This window comes from Lissotriton vulgaris, chromosome 5, assembly GCF_964263255.1.
Source record: "Lissotriton vulgaris chromosome 5, aLisVul1.2, whole genome shotgun sequence".
Classification (NCBI taxonomy): domain Eukaryota; kingdom Metazoa; phylum Chordata; class Amphibia; order Caudata; family Salamandridae; genus Lissotriton; species Lissotriton vulgaris.
In genome coordinates this window covers 1,828,659,737-1,828,677,148 of record NC_141693.1, presented here as the reverse complement: position 1 = coordinate 1,828,677,148, position 17,412 = coordinate 1,828,659,737, and the positions used below count along the sequence as shown (strand labels likewise).

General features: G+C 45.8%; 1 protein-coding gene and 1 pseudogene across 1 annotated transcript in view; both read right to left on the bottom strand.

Annotated features, from left to right (window-relative positions):
- SKAP1 (src kinase associated phosphoprotein 1) overlaps nt 1-17,412 on the bottom strand; it is a 1,438,262-nt gene that overhangs the window by 1,120,465 nt on the left and 300,385 nt on the right. The window lies entirely within an intron of this gene.
- Nucleotides 4,205-4,357, bottom strand: LOC147717467 (small ribosomal subunit protein uS14 pseudogene; annotated as a pseudogene).

The window sequence follows — 17,412 nt, the reverse complement described above, 5'->3', positions numbered from 1 at the left end:
TGTTAATGGCATCCAGACATATAACAACAGACCTATGCATAAAAAAGCCAGAACTACTGGCTTTGCCAATGCTTGTTATCAGTTTCAAATAAATAGCAACAATTATGTTGAAAATTATTAGATTTGAAAATGTTTCAATTCGGAAAATAGACTGAATAAAATGCTCTGTGGGAGGAGTAGTGGTCTGTGGGAGAGGTAGCCAAATCAGTAGGCACAATGACCAATATTTTGACCATGGGTATGCTCATAGATAAGGCGGAATCAAACAAAATGCCCATCCATTTCTGTTTCATAGACTATAAGGCCGCCTTTGATCACATAAATCGGAAGATTTTATGGTCTAAACTGAACGGCTGGGGGATATCGAGACCTCTGCTGGATCTGCTGATCAACCTTCATACAGAGACCTGGGTACATATAAAGGTGGGGGATGGATCAGTTCTGTCAAGGCGCATACAGACTAACAAGGGCCTCAAACAAGGCTGTGTCCTGGCCCCCAAGCTCTTCAACCTGTTCTTAGGTGACCTTGCACCGATCCTAAACAGCTGCAACTCCCACGCTCCTAAACTAGGAGGGCTCCAACTAACCTGTCTTCTATATGCAGACGATATAGTCTTAATAAGCCACACAAAGGTAGGGCTTCAACATCTTCTGAATGCAACACACAGCTACTCAAAAGCAAATAAACTGACAATAAACCTGGAGAAAACTCAGTCGAAGACCATCAGTAAGAACAAAAGAAAATCAATATTGTGGTTCTGGAACAAGACACGAATTGGAGACACGCCAATATACAAATATTTAAGAGTAAAGATTGACAACAGCGGGCAGTTTTCCACCCAGAGAATGAGCATCAGAGGAAAAGGGCTCGCGCTGGCAATCTCTTTAAAAACACTAAACAGCAAACTCTCTGGACCCTCTCTTCTGCCCCTGGCACAAGTAATCCGCGCCAAACTTCTACCAACAATTACCTACGGGAGCGAGGTACTTAGGGGCAGAGACGCTAAGATCCTTGATAATACAATTATAGCTGCCTACAGAATTATCTTTAGCCTTCCCAAGCGAACCTCACCAGCACAAATCAGGCTAGAATTTGGTATCCAACAACAGCTCCTGGCAAGACAGGCGGCCTATATTTCAGCCTGGGACAAAGTGAGGAAATCCAAACAAGGAACTATAAACGAGCACCTATGGACGGAGCTAGAGCAACATCCATCCTCACCAGCAGCCAAGTACCTTACGAGCAGCCTGGCAAACACGGGATTAAAGCAGCTTTGGGATACCCCAGTAAACCATACAACATTTAAAAATCTGGTAATGAAATCCATCAAACAACTATCGTGGGTTCAAGGTAAGGCAGCCCTTTCAAAAAGAACGCACGGCTGGATGACCCTGAACTCTTACTCAACGAAAGCACCACAGAACTACTTTGGTGTGGGCTATGCCAAATCCGTTAAAATGTGTTTCTTAAAGTATAGGTTGGGCTTGCTACCCTGCACTCAAAACTTCCCACGCTGGCTAAAAGTCAAAGCATGCTCCCTCTGTCGGTTATACGGCCTAGCGCAAGAGGACATGCTGCACTTGATATGTTCCTGTGAGAAACTCCTGGATGAACGGAAATATCTGCTGAAACACCACTTCAATCGACGAGGGATACGCACACGAAGGAATGCAGTTCTTGCCTGTTTTTCATCCCAGGATCCCCAGCTGAACTGTAGTTTTGTAAAATGTATGAAGGCAGTGGAAAAGAAGATGCCAAAAACTAATCTCTAAAGGTTTCGATATAGCTGACAAAACATAACAGCACCCACCGTCATGGCTGACTTAAAGAGAAAATGATACCGGGAAATCAACAATATTTTATAAAACAAAACTTAATCAAAATTTTAAAAGACTAATCCACCAGAATGAAATTTTGTGCTTAAATGAATCGAGGAACTGTGATTGTGTTTTACTGGTTTTAACAAACATGTAGTTTAAAAAAAATCTTCTTTTATTCTGTTTTTGTATTGCAATGGTTTTAAGTAACTATGCTAAATAAAATTACTTACTTACTTACTGTGGGAGAGGTAGTGGTCTGTGGGAGGGGTAGTGGTCTGTGGAGTGTCTTAATCACTCGATTCCCTCCCCCACTCCATTGTTCTCTGTAATTTTTCACTCAGTTTGACACTTATGCCCTTCTCCCTTGTGACATTTTACTTATAGTAATAGGATTCCATCATAAACATCAACCCACAGCGTGAATTTACCCAGACATTGGAGGAAACGCTGTTCACAGTATGCACTATACAAGAGTCACTGGTGCATGAAAAACAAATTACAAAAGTAATGTATCTGCATAAAGTAGATACTTCTGGGGAGTGCATGACGAAATAAAACATGAAATATTAACATGTATCACTGAAAAGATTACCTTACAGGTTTTACAGTAATTGTTGAAAAATCGATTTGTGTATTTGCTTGTAAAGTTAAGGACACGAATATTGATCGTAATATGGACCAGTTTCAAAGTCAGTTTAAAATACAGACTTTTTAAGGGCCTGCCCCACTTAAAGCCCTATTATTGTGTGGTAGACTCAGCACCAAGTTTTCCTGACTTTTGGAGATGGTGCTGATGACTGAGTCGCCGAACTATTTCATGTCCGGCCCAAAGAGGGCATGGGCATCGATTCACCAAAATGCCAAGAGTAGTGGAAGTGCCATCACATACCCATTGACCTTAATTACATCACAGGAAGTGACATCATATGACCCATGATCGAGATTTTTTCCAGGAGGGCATGTCACATGACCCTAACATCACACTCACACTTTTTTACCCCTTATACTCACTTAGTCATTCTTATTTACATTCACTCTTAATCTCACTCTTATTCGTGCATACTTATGGACACTCAGGCCCAGGTTTATTAATGCTTTGCACCTTGCTTGAGTCACTTTTGTGGCACAAACCGTGTGCAAATTGTTATGGAGGGATTTACTATCCAACACAAATATCCCAAAATAACACAAAAATGTGCTATGCACTGCGTTCCAATGCAACCACGGATAGGTTTTGACATAAATCCCTATCTACAAACATTGGTAGAGATGAATTTGCGCCAAAATCTTACCACTTCTTGAGGAAGGCATAATGTTTTAATTTCTCCTTGTTTTTATAACTTTTCATGTGTTATGTATTTTACAACACAAATATTAAGTGGAAAAAGCCTTAAAGCATAGTTTTTATATTGGAAGTTACCCCTTGCAGGACAAAGCCTATGCTTCAGAGAAGAACACACGCTGGCACTATGGCGCAAGGGTGTGTGCTCTACAAAGTGGCTGCCAAAAGTGCACCAGTGCACAGGGAGAGAAACAGTGCACCATATCTTAGGAGATATTCTGCATTTTTCTCTCTCCCTTTGACACAAGGCAGTGCAGCATCTTTGGTGCTGGGCTGCCTTGCATCACAGAATAGGACATTTGGGTCTCAGTCTCACCCACCACCTGTCACTGACTCTCACTCATACATATGCTTAAACATGCAGACATGCTCACGCATACATGCTCTTATCTCACAATCATATTTTCACCTGCAAGCACACCCACAACATTCATTTAAAACCATTTTGACTTACCACAGCGGCCACCAAAGGCCCAGTGCAGAATTGTGTAACTAAGGAATGCAGCTCAACCTCTGATTTGGTTCTGATTTTGCCACCTCTGAAGCCAAGGTTTGCAAGACCAGTGCTAGGAGTCGTAAGGAGTAAGCCAGGGGTCCCAGCTGCAGCTCCTAAATGACGACCATAAATAAGGGATTTGTTTAGCCAACAGCATCATGCTCTTTTGGGGCTTGCAGTCTTGCTCTTTCCCTTTACATATGTGCTATGACAAGCATGCAAAGGTCTATTTTATATAGAAATGGGTCCGAGTTTAGCACTTGAACTGTGGCCACTAAGCAGATATGAGTGTTGCAGCTGCACAACCCTACCAAGCTTTCATGACAGCTTAGGAAGAGGCAGTGCAACCATTTATTTCCAAGCTGTTCACAGAGCAAAAACCCTCTTCAACATTGCAGCCTTATCTGGACTGCCATTTATGTAGGATATGGCAAATGCTAGGCAACCATGCTGGGAGCATAGTCCATTTTGTGCCAATTCATAGCGTTCCTTTCTTTGCAGCTCTTTCCTTCCAGGTCCATGCAGCCGTAATTGTTTTTACAAGTTTAGTCCAACTTTACAAAGCCGATATCTTTGGCATACTGCCTGGGACACTGGCGACACTTGTTCAAACCATACTTGTGAATCAGTCCGTGCCTGTTCGAGCACACCCGGCAAGATCGCCTCGGGTGGCTCCAGTAGAGCAGCTGGTGACCCATCTTATTCTTTCACAGATCGCGAAAAGCAAGGCAGTGATGCATGCACTGGTTTTCATAGTTCAGTTCTTAATCTTTTCTTCACTTCTTAATGATCAATTGAATTGCTTTGCATTTGTATATAATGCATTTCCCTGCCTAGAAGCTGGGATTGTCTGGCAATGCTACGCTTCATTTATTAATAAAATAGAAACGATTCTTATGAGCTCATAAGGTCAGACTGGTACCATAAACACAAGATTTACAAAACTTATACACACAATGACGCATTTGACCATTGCATTTCAATGGAGTAATTTGATTCTTTCTTCAACACAAGAAAATCAAGCACACGAAGAAGAGATCTTAATCAGGTGACTGGTCGGCTGCCCTGGAATATCTGAGACCTGCACAAGGTCTCATATTTGAACCGCAATAAATCCTGAATATTTTGAGGTCTCGCTGCTATGTTGCTTGTGTCTAACGTTTCGTTATGTAGCCAGCATTTACATGCACCTTACTATGAATTGTATGGTCGTATTCAGGTTGAACAATGTGTGCCCCATTTATGTATGTGGAATTCTCTTTGACTTAAGCAAAATGTACAAAATGTAGTCTATTTGAAAAGAAAGTATCTGTCAGTTTCATTTAAACATGAAAGTTTGTGGTATTTTCATAGTACAAATCTAGCCAAATGGCAGTGGATAACTGTACACGGTCAAAGGCAAATTTAGAGTGAATGAGCGATCGGAAGGAGAGTTGGGTTCTGAGAGTGGAGGTGGGCTGGTAATTCATTGTGATGCATTGATCTTTAAAGAGGGGTGCTTACCTCTCTTTCTTACATTGGAATAGGGTTGGTGCAGTCCTGATGGATACAAGTATGTCGTTCCAGAAGCTAGGCGTGTAAACAGAGAAGGCAAGTTTGGTTTTGAAAATAATATTTTTGCACTCTTCCGTCTCCATTCTGATCGTGTACTAGCTGCGGGTGTTGACAGCCACCAGAAGAGGTGAGCTTGTCCGGCAGATACTGGAGGTGCCCATCAGATAGCTTTTCATATCAGGCTGGCTGCTTTTGAAGATGTGCAGACTGGAAAGGAGAGCCAATGGAGATCCATTAGGGTAAGAGTGCTGTGGTCACATTTCTTCAGCCCCTTGCAGAGGCTTACTCTGCGGTGCAGGATACCACTGGGGGGCACTGGAGACAGTTGGGTCAAGGAGCAAGGTATTGTCACCATCCAGAAGTGACAATACAATGATTTGCACAGCAGTTCTGGAGCGACCTCAGAACTGCTGTATTGTTTAGTTTGTGGACAGTACTACGTAAGAGCTAAATGTGCTTTACATGTACAGATTTAAGTGCAGAGGCGCCAGTACTATTTAGAGGCATCTTTAGCTGATTACATGCCTTTGATGCTATGCTGCGTGCTTGTGGTGTTGTATGTTTGGGTTAATATGGTCCAAATAGCTTGTGGTTAGGTACAGGGAGCGCTAGTGAGGCTGCAGAGCTTAGCAAGCCATGTAGCTTACGTGCTTTGTTGTGTGTATGTAGGTACCAAGCTGACGTAGCTAAAACATTTTCTTGGGCGTGTGTGTGTGTGTGGAAAATAAATTTTTATAGTTCACTGTGATTAGAAGCAGCATGCTTTAAGTGATGTGCTCTTTAGTGTATGCAATGTGTTATTGTGCAAAACATGTATATACAGTTGAAGTGGTAGTGCTCAGTCAACCATCTGGTTTTGGTGTTGTGTGCACAAACTAAGATGTACTGTTTCTACATATGAGAAGGAAACTGGAGTGTGGCCCTGTTTGGCTTGTAAGCGCTTAACTAGCTGTATGTTTTGCTGCCATGCTATTTGTGTGCGAGTGATAAGATGATTGTCAATAGCAGTCTATTGGGTTTTATTTCTATCCAGAATCCTGAGCAAATAGTACCTTTTTGTATTGTTGTTTACAAATCTTGAAAAATAAAGTTTTTTTGATACATTTAGTTCTATTATCTCATAGAGACTGCTAGCCACAGATTCCTTACCTTAGAATGACCTGCATGTGTCAGAATGGATCCAGAAATGTTTGTGAGCAGTACCCCTGCACGCTGGTAGGTGGCATTGTTCAGCTCCATCTTGTTTTGTCTGTGTCAAAAGTGGTATGTGCGGTGCTGTATAGACACCACCCCAGCGAGCTGCCATCAGTTCTTTTCTTTCCATGCCAATCATTGCAGATCAGAAGAGAGCTACTCCTAGTCACTTTTGGACTAGTCGTTTTTTTAAAAACTTTTGTCGAAGTCTTTTGAGAAATTTTTCTCCTGGTGTGGCAGGAATGTTATCTAGGAAGGCCGACTTCAAGGCCTGTGGTGCCTGTCATGATTGATGTCAGTGAAGGACCTCCATCTAGTTGGCCTCTGGTGCCCTGAGCGCGACCACGATATGAATACCAATGTTGATGGTTATGCGATGAATCCAAAGGCTTTGAGGGAGCGATCCCTCAAGCTCTTGGCAGCTCGACTTGCAACGCCGCAATATTCTCAATTCTGGACGAGAGGAAGGTCCCGGGATCGGTCGCAGAGTCCAAGATCTTTGTTGCACTGGTAGAAGGCTGGTCACTCGGGTAAGTCTCACAGCAAGAAGAGTAAGAAGTCAAAGAGGTCTTCAACTTCACCTCATCCATCAGCCGACGAGCGAGCATCACCATTTGAGGCCTGGCTACGCGTTTGTGCTAGTGCCTAGCTTTTTTCTTCCCCGAGTTCCAGGGGGCAGAAGAGACCCTAGCTCAACTCCAGGAGGCCATGCATTTCATATTTGAGCAGCCTCTTCTCACCAGCGTGCTTTTGGGCCCGTGGGTTTGGGATGGGCCCCTACTGGTTCCACATCTGCTGTTCCTACCCCTGTGCCAGTCAGGCCCCTTGAATCAACAGATTTGGCCTGGTGTTGGTCGTACTATCTTGACCTTCGCCAGCGCCAGTCCCGATGCAAACGCTCCCAACGCCGCCATCGCTTTCTGATCCCAGACAGACACAGAGCTAGAGGGCTGTCGTACGACACTGACTCCGGTGTCGACTCGAGCCATGTCTTCCAGGCCAGAGTCCTATTCCAATGTGTTAGGACTCATGGAGGAGTGAGAGGAGTGCTGGACCCTGAAGAATACCAGCCCTTAGATACTAACGTGGACTGGTGTGAGACTTAGCAGAGACCAGGGGACTGGACACTTCTCCAAATACCGGAATGCATTCTCGCCCCACCGTGGCTACGGAGAAGGAAGCTTTGTTTGCAATGGTGGTGTAGAGGGCAGCCGAGGGCCTGGACCTTACACTACCCTCAGTGCAAGTCAAGACAAACGTCTTGACAGAGGTGCTTCAACCAGGAGTGACCTCCTCAGAACCACTTGTTTCATTTAATGATGCCCCTACAGATGTCCTGCTTGAGACTTGGTCCAAGCGAGGCAAAGGGGCTCCTGTGAACAGGACAACTGCCTGTCGCTGTTTAAAAGCAGTTTTCTGCCGGAGACCTTCAAGTACTGCTTGGCGGTAGTCGCCTCTGAACCATTCAATAATTATCAAATAAAGAGGCGGGCACTGGAAACTGGAAAGCAGGAAACGGGTTTTTATTTCTCCAGAGCAAAGCACGTCAGATCGGACAAACAAGGTATCGTCTCGAGGTGCTCTAACTGCATCTCTGCGGCCTGGCCTCTTATACTGTAGTTTATTGCTTTATTGCATGAAGACACATTCTTAACATTACTTTGAAGTACAGTAAGAAATCCCCGGAATCCCTGCTTCAGGCCCGTTCCCACACATATTCACAGTAGAGGTCCCCACCCCAATCTCAGCTGGTGATGACTTATCGCGCAGCTGGACATTCCATTGGGAACCGAAATGTGCGCAATGGGTCGGATCTCATGGGGTGGTGACATTGATTAAAGGCGAGTTTTTACAGTATGGGGGCAATAAACTGCATCCGCAGGGCTAGGTGATGGCCTGGGATCGGGTCGAACAATCGGGTACAGGGGAAGGGGTTATCAAAGGGACTGTTCGTGTGAAAGGGATGAAAGAGTATGTGGGTCCGGCACAGGAAGTGGCTCCGGGGTAGGGTTGAGCTGTAGGTGTGTTTATGGTTCAGCCGGGTGTGCATGGGGGCTGTCAGCGCGCGGGGGATGTTTGCGAGGCCAGGGAGACGTGCAGGCGATTAGCAGTGTACGAAGCGGTCATGGTGTCTAAGATGGCTGCTGCTTACGTGCTTGCACGGGCCCAGGTTTGGACAAGATGGCGCCGGCAATGTTCACATCGAAATCAAATTTTCCACATCGCCACTGCCTGCATCCGGGGTACCCCAGTTTCCTCACAAACGCCCTACCCCGGAGAGCTTGGAGGTCCAAGCCTCTACCTTCCATAAAAATCCTGGTACATTCCCTACCACTAAATCGCTGATATATAAAAGTAATATCAGTCCCAGGATGCATCACGCCATATGAGATGATAAACATCATCGTAAGCCAAATTTAATCCATTGTGGTTTACATTTGGCTTACAATGATGTTCATAAGGCGTGATGCATCCTGGGACTGATACTACTTGTATATCAGCGATTTCGATGCATATTACAGACGCTTTAAGGATGAAGCGTACACCAGGATAGATCCCCTTGATGAATACATTTAGATAAATTTGCTAAAAAAAGAGGTGTGCGAGGCATAAACTTTTTTCAAACTTTTTACATTTTCTACCATCTCACTGGATAGGGAATCCAAGAGGCTGGACACCTTAGACAAGGAGATGTTTTTCCCCACCATTCTGGCACTGCAGTCCGTGCATGCTGTATGCGTTTCGGTTGTGGAGGTGCTGCCCATGGTTCCGGAGGAGGCCCGGACCATATTCCCCCAGGCTGTTGCGTATGGAAGAGATGCAGCTAAGTTTACAATCAGATGTGGACTGAATACCACTATCTCGCTGGACAGAGCAGTTTTTCCGGACGGTGGACTTATGGCGCTACGCCTAGATGAGAAAAACTGGCTTTTCAGGAGATGTCAAAGCATTGCTTATGGATATGCCCTTTGACGGCTCTCACCCCTTTGGAGATGCTTTAAGAACAGCAGGGCTAGGGCCAGGTCCTTGGACCTTTCCATGGCCCCTCTCCATCCCCAATCCACCTTTTGCAGCCATGGAAAGGGCTTATACCTGCATCTATACCCTCCAAGCCACTGCAGTGTGCAGCATCTGAGTGGCCAAGGATGCGATACCCACAGACCAAAGGTTGCGTCAGTTCGACCATCAATCGACAGCCTCCAAACCCTTATAGTCTGCCTTCCCACCATCATGGGCAGCCAGTGGGAGGCAGGATGCACCAGTAACTGCCCCATTGGAGGTCTATAACACCAGACCGATGGATTATCCTAATTGTCCGGAGGGGATACTCTTTCCCCTTCATGACTACCCCTCCACCAATGCCACCTCCGTGCGGCAGGCTGATGGAGGACCATCTCTCTTTGCTCTACCAGGAAATGATGGCTCTCTTGGCCAAGGGAGCCATTGAGACCATTGAGAGGGTGCCGACGTCCGAAGTAGGCCATGGTTGCTATTCACACTACTTCATGGTGCCCAAGAAGGATGGAAACCTTCGTCCTATCCTAGACCTGCACCCTCTCAATTTCTTCCTAAAGAAGGAGAAGTTCAAAATGCTCAAGCTCGCTCATGTCCTATCTGCCCAGGAGACTGGATGGTAGTGCTGGACTTGCAGGATGTATAATTCCACACTCCCATCCTGCCTGTCCATAGGCATTCCCTGCGGTTTGTGGTGGGCCACAAGCACTTTCATTTTGCCATGCTTCCTTTTGGCCTTACCAGCGGGCGTTCACCAAGATGATGGCGGTGGTTGCAGCTCATCTTTGGAGATCAAGGGTGCCAGTCTTCCCCTACCTCGATTCCTGGCTGTTGAAAGTGGGCTCGCCTCAGACTGTTGTCTCCAACCTATAGACTATAGAAGACCCCCTGCATTCGCTGAGGTTCACTATCAACTTGTTAAAGTCACACCTGACTCCCTCTCAGATGCTCCCTTTCATCGGAGCTGTTCTGGACATGGTGCAGTTTTGGGCCTATCCTCCTGAACGGCAAGTCCAGGATAATAAGGCTATGGTATCGATGTTTCAGCCTCTGTCCTAGACTGACTCTGAGGCTGCTGGGCCTCCTGAGTCCTACTTATGATTTATGCCCGCTGGCCTATTCGGGCTCGGCAGTGGGACCTGAAGTTCCAGTAGCCAGCATCAGGGGAATTTCTCCGACATGGTCCATATCTTGGAGGGAACTGCTAAAGATCTGCACTGGAGGTTAACGAACTGTGATTGGGTCAGAGGCAGACCCCTCTCCCTTCCCCTCCTGGGATAGGGCGGCCATCTGGGAGAAGTGGAGATCAGTGGCCTCTGGTATCCAGCGAAATCTAGACTCCACATAAACCTTCTGGAGCTCCGGGCAATCCAGCTAGCATTAAAAGTCTTTCTACCCTCCGTCAAGGAAAGGCTGGAGGTGTCCACGACCATCACCACCGCTACATGGTACTCGAACATACAGGGCGAGGTGGGGTCATGGACCCTTTGTCACGAGGCACGGTGTCACTGGACTTTGCTAAAACATGAGGGCATATCCCTGGTGATTCAACACCTTTTGGGCTCTCTCAATGCCAGGGCGGACAAACTCAACTGAGGATGCCTAGAGGATCACGAGTGACGTCTCCAGTGGGAGGTGATGGAAGGTTTCTTTCAACAGTGCGGAGAGCCTTGGTTAGATCTGTTCGCCTCCATAAAGACGGGCCTCTCCTGCACCTTTCCGCCCATACAACTCCTGCCCAGAGTTCCCAAGAAGATCAAGAAGGACAGGGCCTAGGTCATCCTTGTAGCCCCGGAATGGGCTCAGAGAGTTTGGTATCCTGAGTTGCAGAGTACGGTCATCAGTCCTCCAATCAGGCTGCCCCTTCAGGTGGATCTTCTGTCGCAGCAGCAAGGGAGGGTTCTCTAACCGAACCTGTCAACACTCCGCCCTCTTGTGTGGTGATTGAGCGGCAACATTTGACAGCTTTCAACCTTCCGCCCGAAGTCTGCAATGTTATCTTGACAGCCAGGCGTCCCTCCACCAAAAAGGTATACACCTGCCATTAGGGCAAGTTTGTAGCATGGTGTGCAGAAAAACTGGTTGACCCTCTTTCTCAAGTTCTTCTATGTATTATTTTCCTTGCCCAGCAGGGTTCTTCTCCTTAAAGGGCTACCTTTCTGTTATATCAGCCTTTCTGTGGTTGCCTGACTAGCCATCCCGCTTCAAATCCCCTATTGTACATAGGTTCTTGAAAGGCTTGCAACATATGTTTCCTGCCTCGTTGGGACCTTTATCTAATCCTAATGTTCCTGATGTGCGCTCCTTTTGAGCCCTTGCAAAACTATCCTCTCAGGTTTCTTAACATCAAGACAGCCTTCCTGGAGGCAATAACATCTGCCTAGAGGGTCAGTGAGCATCAGGCTTTGTCATTCAAGCCTCTATACTTGAACATCTACCCAAGCAAGCTGGTTCTACGAACTACAGCTTCCTTTCTGCCGAAAGTGATTACTCCCTTTAATGTAGGCCAGTGCATCACCCTGCCTCTCTTTTACACTCCACCACCTCCCTCTAAAGAAGACGAGAGGCTTCACCGACTGAACCCAAAAAGAGCATCGTCATTCTACCTTGTCCGTACGAGATCGTTCCGGGTGGATGACCAACTCTTCATGAGGTATGCCGAGCGCAGAAAGGGAAGGCCGCGCAGAAGTGGACCATATCCTCATGGATCGTACTCTACTTTAAGATCTGCTACGCATTGGCCAAGAAGAAACCCCCTGAGGGCTTATGTGGTTATTCCACCAGAGCCAAGGCTGTGACCATTGCACTAGCAGTCCTAGACACCTGCCAGGCAGCAACGTGGACCTCTCTGCACATGTTCACAAAACAAAATTGCCTTGAAAGTCATATTCGTCCAAGATAGGCACTTTACATTATCGATCCTGCAGGACTTTCTGGTGTTAAATTGTTTCGCAGACCCACCTCCAGGGAGGTATCGCTTGGGTATGTATTCAAAGGTAAGGAATCTGCGGCTGGAAGTCTATATCAAATGAATACGTTACTTACCTTTGATAAAGCCTCATCCGGGAGAGGCTCCATCTTGCCACAGATACCTTAGCGACTCATCCATTCTTCCTGCTCTGTGAACAGATTTCTAGGGACAGGGCTATTTCTACTCCCTGGGCCATAGTTTTCCACACCAGTGGTCCGTGTTCTTCATGTCTCTGTGCTCCTGCCGTGAAAAATCGCAAAAAGAAACTGACGTAAGCATGCTCGGGTGGCGCCTATGTAGGAACCGCTAACTTCATGTCATGGCACGGACAATGCAACGTGGAGATGAACGAAGCCACCTACCGGCGTGCAGCAGTACTACTCAAAAAAAATTCCAGATCCAGTCTGCCTGGGGATAATTCTAAGGTAAGGAATATGCAGCTACACAGAGTCTCTACCAGATATGGTGTTACTAAAGGCAAGTTACTTGTTCTTTACTGTGCGTTAACTTATTAAATTGTTGACTGCATGTTCAATGCTGTGGTCCGTATGTAGTTGGTTATGTGTTCATTGTAGAACATCCTTTTAACAATTTGTTCTAGAGAAAGTCAAAGTGGCCCTTGTAACATGTATTTTTATGGATTGGTTTCTTTCGCAAAGACTTCAGGACTGCTGTTCAAGCCCTTGTGCTCTTGCATTTGGATGGTGCTCTATGTCCTCCCAGACTCTAATATGTCACTCTTTAAAGGCATTCTATATGCAACACTATGTATCACCCTAGGCCTGACAAAATATATTCACGTCACCCCTATGCTGATGGAACTCCTTTGGATCCTCTTACCAGTGTACCACCTATCCAAAACAAGCTGCATCATTTAAAACCAGCACCTCGCTTATCTTGCCTACAAGTCCACCATCTCTGGTGGTACTTGGTTCACCTGCAGCTAGAAAGCCATCAGACAGCAAACTAAGAAGTGTAAAAAATAATAAACAAGACTGCAGGCCTATTCCAAATGTGCAACCACGATATGGATTTGCATCCCCAGATCCATCAGGCCCACCCCAGAGCTACTCCAATTTAAGAATGAGTAGAAGACTCACCTCTTATAGAACACTGCATCCCAATACATTAACAGACCACACAATAGCTCCCTCTCCTATCATTAGTTGACTTTATGCTTGTCCTTAACCCTATGCCGTGCTCTGCTGCCTGTTAACTAGGTTCATGCTGCAGAAATACCATATACATACATCTTGCATATGTAGATTAAAACCTACAAGGTGAGGTTTTGGGCAAGATCAGAGAATCGTGCTGTTTTAAATAGGAATCTTACACACAGGTTATATTTTCTGAGTTTTTTTAAACGTTGAGGAATAAGATGGCAAAATGTTAGGTAGATAGGTAGATCTACCTGTGACTCTTTCTGGAAGGATAATGCGACAGCTTATTTGTTTAACTTTGAGATAGGATGCGTTAAATGTGGACGATTTGGAGAACTATCCCAAAAGCCAATACGGATAATCAATATTTATGTGCCATTCTATATTACTCCATCTACATGAATCCATCTCAGTGGATTGAGGATGTGCAATTTTGTGATAATCATAAAATGCGGAAGCGGGAGATTTACTTTTAACTTGTGTCAAGTATCAAATATAATTTCAGGGAAACCCTACACATGAGAAAGGATTGAATTAATGTTGTTGCCTGCGTGGGATTCCATACTCCCTTACCAAGGGGAGTAGAATGTGGTGTTTGAACCACACCACAGAGAAACCATCGCCAGGTGAATCAATAAGGCCAGCGGGATTCTTGATTTTGTATTGGGCCTGTTTTATCCCTCAGATGCCTTCGGCTTCAATAATGTATTGAGTTCTGCGGTAGCCCGAGCCTGTACGCTATACCATTTGAAGATCAAAGATATCCTTTGTTTTGCAAGCACTAGGGATGAGTCTATAAGTTTCCTAATCAGACTAAGACTTCATGAAGCAGAAAAACAGATCCGACAATCTATGCCTCTGATGAAACTGCACCAGCTTAATGCTGGCAGTCTTTGAGGATTGTAATCCCGCCTTCGAGGTCGGACAGCCATCTTTATAGACAGTTAAGGTTGACCATTTACAAACGGTTCCCCGGCCTCAGTATAACAGATATCCTAATCTTTTAAGGGGACGTTTAACAGTGGATACCCTCACTCTTGGTCTACTGGAAACGCAAACACATCTGTTCGTTATTTGAGGTAGCGCCTCACAAACTTTTAGAATATGTAAAAAAAGTCCTAGGATCTTATACATGGTGATCTGTTCAACTGCAGATAAAGGCCATTCACACAACAATGCAGGTCTGCGCCGTATCTCCAGTACTTGGAGCGGGGTGTAATTGTGTAAGTCCTCCCTTTCATGTATATGTTGAAGCATAGGTACCTGGCCGAGGTGGCTCCCTCACTCAGGCAGAGGCGGCTGCCGGCTGGTGCTTAGGGGTACTGTACAAGGGTGTTGCCCCACTACCACTGACAGCACAAGAAGCTGCCCTTTGCAGCTTTGAGCTGCAGAAATCAACACACACAACCGGACTCGAATGTTGCTTTGTGTGATTTCACGTCCATGTTCTCTGGAGCTCACAAGCAAACTGCGCATGTCGGCAGCAAAGGTGAGAGGGCATCTGCAGGGCCCCATCTATGGGTTGTGCATAAGTGAGAGGTGCTTTTCATTTCAGCTCTCACACATTCACAACCCCATAGACATGCAGCGCATGCTCAAAGCCGTGCAGCATGTCTAAACATAGGAGCCTGCTTGGGTGGTGGTGACAAGTTTTTTTGTTGTTGCCAGTATCGCCCCAGGGCCCTATAACAAGTCAGGATAAAGTGGGGTGAAGGGTCAACCTTCAACTGTATCCTACCTTCTGATAGGGCTGTTGCACTGAGCAGGTTCCAGACCAGAAGAGGAACAAGTTAGCTGTGTACTGCGCTTTCCAAGGCCAGCTTATACAAGGAAAGTGACTATTACTTCAAGGTTTGTGTTAAGAAGAAAGGAATGGCTGGCTTAAATGTAGGCGATGGTCATAGGAAGCGCTTTTCATAGTCGTGGTTCTGACACGAAAAGAAACAGTTTGCATTCTGCGTTCGGTAAGCAGAAAGCACAGCTACAGTCTTTAACAAAGACTGGATGCTTCGAGTAACTGGTCTGCTCATTCCTGCAAGTAAAGAGATTTTACAGTCACATAATGAAGCACCATGTCTGAAATATAGGAGAGTGTATCGCAGTCTGTATAAAAGGACAGAACATATGTACTCGTCCGGGTATAGCACTCTGCACCTTATTTTAAGGTCCATCTTTCCCTCTGCTCTCTTGTCAAATTTGATATAACATGATAGGGTTTGTATATGTATATGTATCTCGATTCTGCACTCTGCACTTTAACTTATTAGGATCTCTCTGCATTAGAGGTATATTGTAATCATATTGCTGAGCATTTAGAAATCAATATTTATCATACTGTAATATTCTGTACTGTAGACTTAATCTAATATTTTCTTTTGAAATTTTGTAATATGTAGCTATATATGATATTATTGTATCTTGTAATGTTTATGAACTTTCAATAAAAATAAAAAAAACATAATGAAGCACCATCTTCCCCCAAATGATGTACCCAGGACTCCAAGATAACCATATGCATGTAAAATGTGTAATTCGCCAAAAGCACTAAGGTCACAAATAAATATTGATGTTTTCTGGCAGAGCCAACCATCCGATCACAGCAATCAACATATTCTGACACACTTATAGCTTCTTCCACCATAATAAAACTTACTAAAGGCACGCAACTCAGCTTTTCACTGTGCTAAAAAAAAGTATGATCAGTCTTCAGAATTGTAACAGGAATTAGCAGTGGCGGCTGCTGCGGTGCTGAAGTGGTGTGGCAGGTTGAAAGGGGGAGACAGATGCATGGGGGAAAAAAAGTAAAGAGGACTTACCTGCTGGCTGCCGCCTCTGCTCTGTCCTCTTCTGAGCCCCAGCACCACACAGGCTCCCAGACTCCCTTAAGCCAATCACAATGCTGCTGTCATGCTGGTAATAGTATTACCGGTACAAAAGGGGGTGATGATGGACGGAGCATCTGAACCAATCAAACACTCACATCCAGTCAACAGATCTGGGTTTAATCCATCACCCTTCTTTAGCCCACTCTGCCACCCCAGTTCAGACATGGCCATATGCAAATCAGTCTTGACCCTGTGCCTCATGGGAACAGTCCAGCCCGAACTGCCAAGCCATGCCTTCCCTGGACCGGAAACAAGCTTCCTAGGACCGGTTTCTGGAATCACAGCCGTCTGCAGCCAGGTTTGCTTGAATCCAGTGGCAAAGTGAGCAAGGGACTCACGTCTGAGCATACCCTGCCAACTTATGGTGAACAAAGCGATACAAAAGGTGGTCATGATGGACGGAGCATCTGAACCAATCAAACACTCACAACCAGTCACCAGATCTGGGTTTAATCCATCACCGTTCTTTAGCCCACTCTGCCACCCCAGTTCAGACATGGCCATATGCAAATCAGTCTGACCCTGTGCCTCATGGGAACAGTCCAGCCCGAACTGCCAAGCCATGCCTTCCCTGGACCGGAAACAAGCTTCCTAGGACCGGTTTCTGGCATTACAGCCAAATGCAGCCAGGCTTGCTTGAATCCAGTGGCAAAGTGAGCAAGGGACTCACGTCTGAGCATACCCTGCCACACTTATGGCGGCCAAAAGCGGTACAAAAGGGGGTGGTGATGGACGGAGCTTCTGTACCAATCAAACACTCACACCCAGTCAACAGATCTGGGTTTAATCCATCCCCGTTCTTTAGCCCACTCTGCCACCCCAGTTCAGACATGGCCATTACCAGCATGACAGCAGCACTTTGATTGGCAGTGCCTGGGAGCCTGGGAGTGTTCTCCTCCCAGCTATGCAACACAGTGTGGGTGGAGAAACGTCCTGAAATGGCTGGCCAAAACTTACAGTGCCCACCACTCCTC